A 10,732-nucleotide genomic window follows, 5' to 3' on the forward strand; every position below is an offset into this window, starting at 1 on the left:
TTCTCATGATAGTGAGTCAGTGAATTCTCATGAGATTTGATGGTTTTGTAAGCATCTGACATTTCCCCTGCGTGTACTTCTCTATCCTGCCACCATGTGAGGAAGGTGCTTGCTTCCACTTCACCTTCCACCATGATTGTAAGTTTCCTGAGGCCTCCCCAGCTGTGTGGAACTTTGAGTCAATTAAAACTCTCTCCTTGATAAATTATCCAGTCGCTTGTATTTCTTTATAGCAATGTGAAAACAGACTAATACAATACCCAAAGGAATATAAATCATTCTATTATAAAGACACATGAACATATATGTTCATCACAGTACTATGCACAATAGCAAAGACATGGAATCATCCTAAATGCCCATCAACAGTGGACTGGATAAAGAAAATGGGATACATATACACCACAGAATACTATGCAGCCATAAAAAAGAATGAGATTCTCCGTCTCAAAAAAAAAAAAAAAAAAAAAAAAAAGAATGAGATTATGCCCTTTGCAGGAACATGGATGGAGCTGGGGGCCATTAACCTTGGCAAACTAACGCAGGAACAGAAAACCAAGTACTTCAGATTCTCACTTATAGGTGGAGCTAAACAATGAGAACATATGAACACAAAGAAGGGAATAACAGACACTGGCACCTATTTGAGGATGGAGTGTGAAAGAAGGAAAAGGTTGAGAAAAAATACCTATTGGGTACTATGCTTATTACCTGGGTGATGAAATGATTTGTAAACAAAACCCCTATGACATGCAGTTTACCTATTGAACAAAATTGCACATGTACTGCTGAACCTAAAATAGAAGTTAAAAATAAAAGCTATTTTGTGAAACTCTAAAAAAAGTTTCTCAGAGTTTGAATTTGCTGATTGCAGCCCGTGGCATTATTGAACATAATTGAGATACATCAAAGACAATTAAGTCTATGCATTTGTGATGATATCATGAGATACTTTATTGATTACCTTTGGAGGAAAAAAGGAAATCAACTCATTAAATTGAAGGTTGGCAAATGCAAGGAAATAATTAGCATTTATCTTGAATTTTTTATTCAAACTATACCTTAGAAAAATAAAACAAAACAATTTATGAGGGTAAGTTTATCTTTAGAAATGTGTTTGAGCTAATAAATGAAGAAATGAGAGAATTAGAATATTACCATTTTGCAATCTTTTATGAATTAATGGTTTCTAACATACCAAAAAGAGAGCCAACCGGAATTATGTACTTCCTGGTGGAAGTACCTACAAACTAATCTTTCTATTTTAAAAAAGTCAAACTTGAATCTGATTGAGACTTTAAAATGAACTTATAAATACATATGGTAATATACAAAGTATATAAAGGAGACTAAAATTTTAATTAGCAAAATATGATGAAAATCATGTATGGAGAATAGAGGCTCCGTCTCCAAAACAAACAAACAAACAAACAAAAAATAGAGAAAGCATATGAGAGAATGAAAAGTCCTCAACCTCTCTGATTAAAGGCCATAGATAACATCAAACTATACAAACCATGATGCATTTATCAGTTAGAAGCATTGAGAGAAACATTATCCGCTAAATGTTTCTAAAGAGCTTGCCCGTGTGATGAGGCAAAGCATGAAGAGCTAAGAGTATTGAGTTTTTATTTGGTTTTTTTTTTTTTTTGGACCATATATTACTTGAAAAATATTTTTAATATTTTTATTTTTGATTTTATGGGTACATAATAGTTGTACATACCATGGGTTACATGTGATATTTTGAAACAAGCATACAATGTGTAATTACCAAATCTGGGTAATTGGGATATCCATCACCTCACACATTTATCATGGCTTTGTGTTGGAAACATTCCAAATCTTCTTTTGGCTATTTTGAAATATACAATAAATTATTGTTTACTATAGTTGTGCTATTGAACACTGGATCTTATTTCCTCTACCTGATTGTGGTTTTGTACCCATTAACCAACTCTCTTCATCTCTTTCTCTCCACTACTCTTCCCAGCCTCTGGTAATGACCATTCTACTCACTACCTCTATGAGATCTTGTTTTTAGCTCCAACATATGAGTGCAAACATAATCATTGTCTGTGACTGGCTTATTTTACTCAATAAAATGTCTTCCACTTCCATCCATGCTGTTGTAAGTATCAGGACTTAATTCTTTTTTATGGCTGAATAATATTTCATTGTGTACCTATGCCATATTTATTTTCTTTATTCATGTATCCACTGATGAACACTTAGGTTAATTGCATGTCTTGGCTCTCATAAATGGTGCTGCAATAAACATGGGAGTGCAGAAATCTCTTCAATATACTGCTTTTCTTTCTTTGGAATAAGTCCCAACAGGAGAATTTCTGGATCATATAGTAGTCCGATTTTTAGTTTTTTGAGGAACCTCCATAGTATTTTCCAAAGTGGCTGTACTAATTTACATTTTCATCAACATTGATGAACATTCCCCTTTCTATATATTTTTGCCAAATTTTGGTGGTTTATTTTTTTGTTTGTTTGTTTACTTGATAGTAGCTATTTTAATTGTGGTGAGGAAATATCTTGTTATAATTTTTATTTGCATATTACTAATGATTAGTGATGTTGAGCATTTTTTCTTATACCTGTTGGTCATTTGCATGTCTTCTTTTGAAAAATGTCTATTCAGATCTTTTGCCTATTTTTAAAATCAGATCATTTTTCTGCTCTTGTTTGAGTTCCTCAAATATTCTGGTTATTATTCTCTTGTCAGATGAATAGTTTGCAAATATTTTCTCCCATTCTGTAGCTTGTCTCTTCACTTCATTTTTTCCTTTTGCTGTGCAGAAGCTTTTTAAATTTCTGCTTTGGTTGCTTGTGCTTTTGAGTTCTTACTCAAGAAATCTTTGCCTAGGACAGTGACCTGAAGTATTTCTCCAATGTTTTCTTCTAGTAGTTTTATAGTTTCAAGTCTTACATTTAAGTCTTTAATACATTTGATTTTTCTTTATAAGTGAGAGAGTGGGGTCTAGTTTTATTTTTCTGCATATGGATATCCAGTTTTCCCAGCACTATTGAAGACATACAGAATAGAGAACTCAGAAATAAATCCATGCATTTACAGACAACTTATTTTCAACAAATGTGACAAGAACATTGGGAAAAGGGCAGTCTCTTCAATAAATGAAAACACATTAAAATTTTTTAAAAAATCTAAATTACGTGTCTTCTCCCAACAGAGTCAACAGCTATTACTTGTTATTCATTCTACATAGATTTTATGTGTATTGTTGTTGTTATTTGATAGAAATATTCTTTGTTTTTGGATGCTTCCAACCATTTGCCTGTTGGGAAGTTCATCCCCTCATGGTGCTCTATCACTCAGCAGCCCCCTTCACTATCAAGAGTGTTCTGGCTTGGACAATGAATTTTAGAGCCATTCGATAAATAGCTACCACATTTTTTGCAACTTGAAAATTTTCCAAACTGTTCCAGTCCCTCAGACATTTCAGAAAAGGATTGAAAAAAAGCTCTTGACCATCAGTTATTGGAGAGAGTTCATAAGTTAGTGAAGAGAAGGTATCTCAGTTAAGCTTTTAACTCAGTCTTTTAAGTCAAACTGATTAACATGGAGGTGGTAGAGTGAGACGTTTCTCTAAACAAAGGTCATATTTCATATCTGATCTTCCTAAGTTAGCAGAAAAGCAAACTGGTCATGAAGGTATAAACTATATATTTATATCTTTCCCTGTTACTTCCTCATTAGTGTCTTCTTTGTAATTAGCAGAAACTCTTGGAAATCAAGTTATTTCACATCAATTCCTTTTCTTTTTTTTTTTTTTTGAGTTATGATACAGTTATTTATTATTGTGTAAGCCCTTATTAATTAATTCCTCCCTCATCCTATCTTAAAATATTCAACAATAGATAGGGGCTCAAAAAATTTTTTTTAAAAAAAAGACTGCCATGAAAACCAAATCTTTTCTTCCTGTGATAATAGTGGCCTCCTAGTGTTATTTCTTATTAATGGGAGTATCCATGGATTTAATTGTATATTGCATTTTAGTTCTGGTCATATAATAATTTCATGACTTCATACACCAAAAAAACTAATCTTGTCTTGAGTTTTAAAAAGAGAAAGTTACTAGCACCCATGGTTAAGGAGGGAAAACTGCAGCTCATTTCAATACATTTGTTTCTTTTCAATTCATGAAATCGAGCACATGCAAGAAACAGGATGACAGTCACCAAGAGTGGTTAAAACTACAAACTATCACGCAATTGAAAATACCACATTAAAGATATATTTATATACTGAAAATGGAGCAATGCCAAAAAGATTTTATAATTTACAAAAGTTACTTGTTAAAGGCAAATTTCATAAGTTGTGTTTACAATCACCCATTTAATCATCTCCAAAAAAAAGGCTAAATTTATTATTTTAAATTAACATTCTGTAAGTTAAAGAGAATAATCAAGTTGTCTCATGGACTGGAAGGTGACTTAATTCCCTTTCATTTCCAAACCTCATCAAGCAGTCACTACATTTATGAGATAAGTCAGCTGAATGCTTGAAATCTAGATGAATTTTAAGATCTTCAATTTGTCCTGTTGAATATTCACAATATTGACATAAATAAATCCCTTCAGATAAATGTGAATTTAAATGCTTGCAATATTCTAGCATCTTGAAAAGGCTTTCCCACGGTCATCACAAACATGAAGAAAAATTTTAGTATGTTCAATAGCAACATGCCCGTTAACATTTGTATGACATCTACTCCGAAAACCACATACTTGCCATACAAAGACGTTTTTACATTTGTCAAAGGTAATTTTGCTTAAGAGGCTATACTGTCCATGTTCTCCATTGTTATACTTATAACTTTATTAATTTACATGCATGCTCATTTACCACATGGCTATGCAAGTCTTCCGGATCATCAGTTTCATGTTCACAGAACTGACACAAGTACTGTTCATCACAGCTGTGCTCCTGGAAACGTAGGTAGAGTTCACTGCTTGAGGAGAACTGTACATCACACTGTTCACACCAATAGAGGTGATCACTAAAATGAGAGTCTGCAATGTGCTGACTGAGGTTCTCAAAAATTACTGTCTTATAATCACAGTATTTACAAATGTAGGGATCCTCTTCATGTAGTTTGGCATGTTCTATCAGAAGCATATTGGTAGAGAAACTTTCCTTGCACACTCGACACACATTTGAATCAGTACATTTATGCTTCAGGATCATATGCTGCTTTAAGTCAGAAAAATATTTGCTGTTAAACTCACAAAGTTCACATTTATAGAGGCCACTGCTATCAGCTCTCAGTAAAGGCCATTTCTGCTGGGCAGTCACATTCAAACTTGGCTCTTGTCAAGAATTTTACGAAGTTTAGCTGGTGGTTCTTCATCAGTTTGATCTTGGAGACTCTCAGAGGAATTGTTTTCTGTCTCTATATCATAATCCTCAGAAATCGCATGCACTTCTACAGCAATTGGAGCATCTTCAGTAGTGTGAACTTCTATAGGACTCTCCTCTTGGGTTTGCTGGTTGACTGATTCAGGTGAGTCACACTCTTCAACACAAATTTCAATACCAGCAGATTTTTCTGTAGAAAAGGCAGTGTGGTCTAGAATTCTAAGTACAGGACTGGGAACCAGGTAGTTCTGATTTCTGTTTCTGGCCTTGATTCCATCTGCAAATTTTGGCAAGTCATTTGATGTCTTGGTATCAGAATCATCATCTTTGTTGTCAAAATATTTTAAATCTGGCTGTCTCAAGGAACAGACATGTAACGATGATCATAGAAAATTCCATTGAATCCATCTGCAATTCTGCTTATTCCAGAGGAATCTGAATAACGAGAAGGGTGTTGAGTCTTCCTTTTTCTTTTTTTAGGATACTCATTCATATCTTTTCAATTTGGTGTAATTCTTACTACTGGAGTGAGGAAAAATGAATTACAGTAAGTTTCTGTAGATGGTAAATGCCCGTCAGTCCCGCCCCAGGCCCACCCTGCGGGCCCACGCGCAGCTCAGAGGCTGCCGAGGCCGAGGGGCCGGAGCGTGGGCAGAGGGACAGCGCGGTTGTTCCCACGGACGGGCAGCGCTGCTACGGCCCTAGTGCTTCTGGACCCTGTGTTGGGCCGACCCCTCTCCCTCTCCGTGCGCCCCGCCCCCGGCCTAGGCTCCGCAGCCGCACTGCCCTGGCCGCCATCAATTCCTTTTCAGTTGACTTTTGAATCTGAGAATTACAGTAAATATTTATCTACATAAAGCCAAAATGAATACTCACTTAATAACAAAGCAACTAACAACTCCTTTCATTTTTCTTTTTTTTTTTCTTTTTTTTTGGGGGGGGGACAGAGTCTTGCTCTGTCACTCAGAGGGCTGGAGTGCAGTGGCACCATCTCATCTCACTGTGACCTCTGCCTGGCAGGTGCAAGTGATTCTCCTGCTTCAGCCTCCTGAGTAGCGGGGATTGCAAGCACATGCTACCATACCCAGCTAATTTTTGCATTTTTAGTAGAGATGGGGTTTCACCATGTTGGTCAGGCTTGTTTTGAACTCCTGACCTCATGATCTGCCTGCCTCAGCCTCCCAAAGTGCTGGGATTACAGGCATGGGTCACCACACCCAGCCTAAACTATTTCTTATCTCTATGGTATACAAACTATTCTCCCCAAATCTACCCTTCTACTCCTCTTCCCACATACACTTTTATACTTTTTATGCTTTTTTCCTTCCTAATCTAAACTTTCTAAGCTATGAGACAACAGAAAATCCCTTTTACTCCCCTAAAAATAGACAATTCTATCAAATAAGAACATGTATAAAAGGTCTTCTGAAACTTGGGGGGCTGTAGAGAAATGTTATTATTTCTTCTTAAAATGTTATTATTGTATTATTTCTTCTCAAGCACGTATAGTAGATGAGAAGAGAAAAGGCTGATAATTCATTATACATGTTCCACAACCTACACCAAAGGGTTGTAGAGATTTCAGGGAAATCTGTGTACTGAAACATTTATTAAAGATTAGATAGTATTTAATCATTTGCTGATATTAATTTTATATTACTTATATGTTTGATATATTTGAAAAAAAAATCAGTAGAAAAAGATCATTGTCCCAAATGGAGAAACAGAAAATATATGTTAATCATAGGCAATATCATAAATTAATGAGTTAAATTAGTGGAAGTTTGATAAACAGCAGGGTTTTTAGTAGACTATGATTTTAAGAGCATTATTATGATCAAATAGTCAATAATAATAGTGATAGATGGAATGCTTTTTCTTGAGTTTCTCTCTTTCTCCCCTCACCCCCACTTGTCTTTATCTCTATCTTCACTCCTTTTGTTATCATTCACCTTTCAATTTATTTTTACATACATGGTTTCTACTTACCAGTCACTTAAGAAGCTGAACTGTAGATTCCCTTCCAAGATGGCCAAATAGGAACAGCTCCAGTCTGCAGCTCCCAGCATGATTGAGGCAGAAGACAGGTGATTTCTGCATTTCCAACTGAGGTACCTGTTTCATCTCACTGGGAGTAGTTGGACAGTGGGTGCAGCCCACGGAGTGCGAACTGAAGTAAGGTGGGGCATTGTCTCACCCAGGAAGCACAAGGAGTCAAGGGATTTCCCTTTCCTAGCCAAAGGAAGCCGTGACAGACTGTACCTGGAAAAGCGGGACATTCTTACCAAAATATTGTGCTTTTCCAATGGTCTTAGCAAATGGCACACCAGGAGATTATATCCTGTGCCTGGCTTGGTGGGTCCCACACACACGGAGCCTTGCTTACTGCTAGCGCGGCAGTCTGAGATCGACCTATGAGGCAGCAGGCAGGGGGAGGTGCATCCGCCATTGCTGAGGCTTGAGTAGGTAAATAAAGCAGCTTGGGAAGCTTGAACTGGGCAGAGCCCACCACAGTTCAGCAAGGCCTGCTGCCTCTGTAGATTCCACCTCTGGGGTCAGGGCATAGCTGAACAAAAGGCAGCAGAAACTTCTGCAGACTTAAACATTCCTGTCTGACAGCTCTGAAGACAACAGTGGTTCTCCCAGCATGGTGTTTGAACTCTGAGAGTGGACAGGCTGCCTCCTCAAGTGGGTCCCTGACCCCTGTGTAGCCTAACTTGGAGATGCCTCCCAGTGGGGGCCAACTGACACCTTATACAGGCAGGAACCCCTCTGGGACTGAAGCTTCCAGAGGAAGGATCAGGCAGCAATATTTGCTGATCTGCAATATTTGCTGTTCTACAGCCTCAACTGGTGATACTCAGGCAAACAGGGTCTGGAGTGGACCTCCAGCAAACTCCAGCAGCCCTGCAGCTGAGGGACCTGACTGTTAGAAGGAATCTAACAAACAGAAAGGAATAGCATCAACATCAACAAAAAGGACATCCACTCCAAAACCCCATCTGTAGGTCACCAACATCAAAGACCAAAGGTAGATAAAACCACGTAGATAGGGACAAACCAGAGCAGAAAAGTTGATAATTCTAAAAACCAGAGTGCCTTTTCTCCTTCAAAGGATCGCAGCTCCTTGCCAGCAATGGAACAAAGCTGGGCAGAGAATGACTTTGATGAGTTGACAGAAGTAGGCTTCAGAAGGTCAGTAATAACAAATTTCTTCTAGCTAAAGGAGGATGTTTGAACTCATCGCAAGGAAGCCAAAAACCTTGAAAAAAGATTAGACGAATGGCTAACTAGAATAAAAGTGTAGAGAAGACCTTAAATGACTTGATGGAGCTGAAAACTATGGCATGAGAACTACGTGATGCAGGCACAAGCTTCAGGAGCCGATTCAATCAAGTGGAAGAAAGAGTATCAGTGATTGAAGATCAAATTAATGAAATGAAGTGAGAAGAGAAGTTTAGAGAAAAAAGAGTAAAAAGAAACAAAGCCTCCAAGAAATATGGGACTGTGAAAAGACCAAATCTACATTTGATTGGTGTACCTGAAAGTGATGGAGAATGGAACCAAGTTGGAAAACACTCTTCAGGATATTATCCAGGAGAACTTCCCCAACCTAGCAAGGCAGGCCAAATTTCAAATTTGGGAAATACACAGAACACCACAAAGATACTCCTCGAGAAGATCAATCCCAAGACACATAATTGTCAGGTTCACCAAGGTTGAAATAAAGGAAAACATGTTAAGGGCAGCCAGAGAGGTTGGGTTACCCTGTAGCTCCACATAGTTACAAATTATTAATTTCTTTGTATTACATTAATTAATATTTTATAATGTAGAATATATGTTACACATACATTAGAAGTTTATGTTCTCCCTGGGAGCAATCCTGGATTATACATAATCAAACCCCTATATGCAATTAAAAATACATTTGATTTTCAGACATTTTTCACCTATCTTGAGAACTTAGGAGGCAAAAAATTGACATAGAAAGAATAGACAAAATATGTCTTCATAGTCTAAAGTCAACCACACAATTCTATATTTTATAATCCCATGGGCATGAAAAGCTCAGCAGCTGTGCATTAGGAAGTTCAAACATCATAGTTTAAGGTTTTAACTTTATACTGTATATAAAAACACAATATGTGGCCAGGGGAAGTTGTTTATAAAAAATTCTCAACAGTGATACTTAAAATAGTTTTAAATATGCTTTTTAAACTGAAATTTGTTTATAATTATAGACCATAAAATTCACTGATCTGATGTAAAATATAGTTTTAAGTGGCAGATTCTGAGATATTGATCTGTTTAAGCAAATGTCCTAGTAGAAACTACTAGGAAATAACTTTTTTTTTTTTCTCTAGCAAGATTCTTCATTCCTCCAACTCTCACTTCCACTCTTTTTCCTTTTTCTTCTTCCTTCCCATAGAATGTTTTTATTTTTTCTTATTCTTGCTCATCTTTAACATTCATTTCTTTGCCTCCTCTTCTTTTTTTCCTCCTTGCCATTTCTTCTCTTCTTTGTGCATTAGGGCTCTGCTTACTTCCCTAACCTTTTTTTCTGGCTGTTTCTCTCTTTCATTCGGTTACATTAAAACTCCTTCTGGCAAAATCTCTCCCTCAGATACATCAGAGCCCTTGAATGAAATGCCTGGAAAATTAATTCCATGTACATTTTAGGAAATCTTGCTCACAGCTGCATTTTTCCATTAGAGATGGTTTCAAAGGCTGCATTTAACACACACACACACACACACACACACAGAGCCAAATGAGGCAAAGTTTAAGTGAGAAAACATGTGTGGAGCATTAAGCCAAATGACAGGAGGAAGGTTACATTTTCAGAGAAGCAGGGAAATTCTATAAATGCCTTTCAAATAAAACAAGAACACTTTTGAACTTTAAAAATCAGATTGCCAACACAGAATTGACTAAAATAAAATTCGCATTTAGTTTGAAAGACAATTACAGGTCAGCTTCTTTTTTAATTTTTATTTTTATTTTAAATTATATGTTAAGTTCTAGGGTACATGTGCACAATGTGCAGGTTTGTTACATAGGTATACATGTGCCATGTTTGTTTGCTGCACCCATTAACTTGTCACTTACATTAGGTATTTCTCCTAATGCTGTCTCCCATTGTCTCACCCCATGACAAGCCCTGGTGGGTGATGTTCCCCACCCTGTGTCCAAGTGTTCTAATTGTTCAATTCCTACCTATGAGTGACAACAAGCAGTGTTTGATTTTCTGTCCTTGTGATAGTTTGCTCAGAATGATGGTTTCCAGCTTCATCCATGTCACTACAAAGGACATGAACTCATCCTTTTTTATGGCTG

General features: G+C 36.8%; 1 pseudogene; it reads right to left on the reverse strand.

Annotated features, from left to right (window-relative positions):
- Window positions 1-4,438: 4,438 nt before the first annotated feature.
- On the reverse strand, window positions 4,439-5,946 carry LOC126930384 (zinc finger protein 639-like; annotated as a pseudogene).
- Between the last annotated feature and the right edge of the window lie 4,786 nt (window positions 5,947-10,732).

Source organism: Macaca thibetana, chromosome 11 (assembly GCF_024542745.1).
Source record: "Macaca thibetana thibetana isolate TM-01 chromosome 11, ASM2454274v1, whole genome shotgun sequence".
NCBI classification, from domain to species: Eukaryota; Metazoa; Chordata; class Mammalia; order Primates; family Cercopithecidae; genus Macaca; species Macaca thibetana.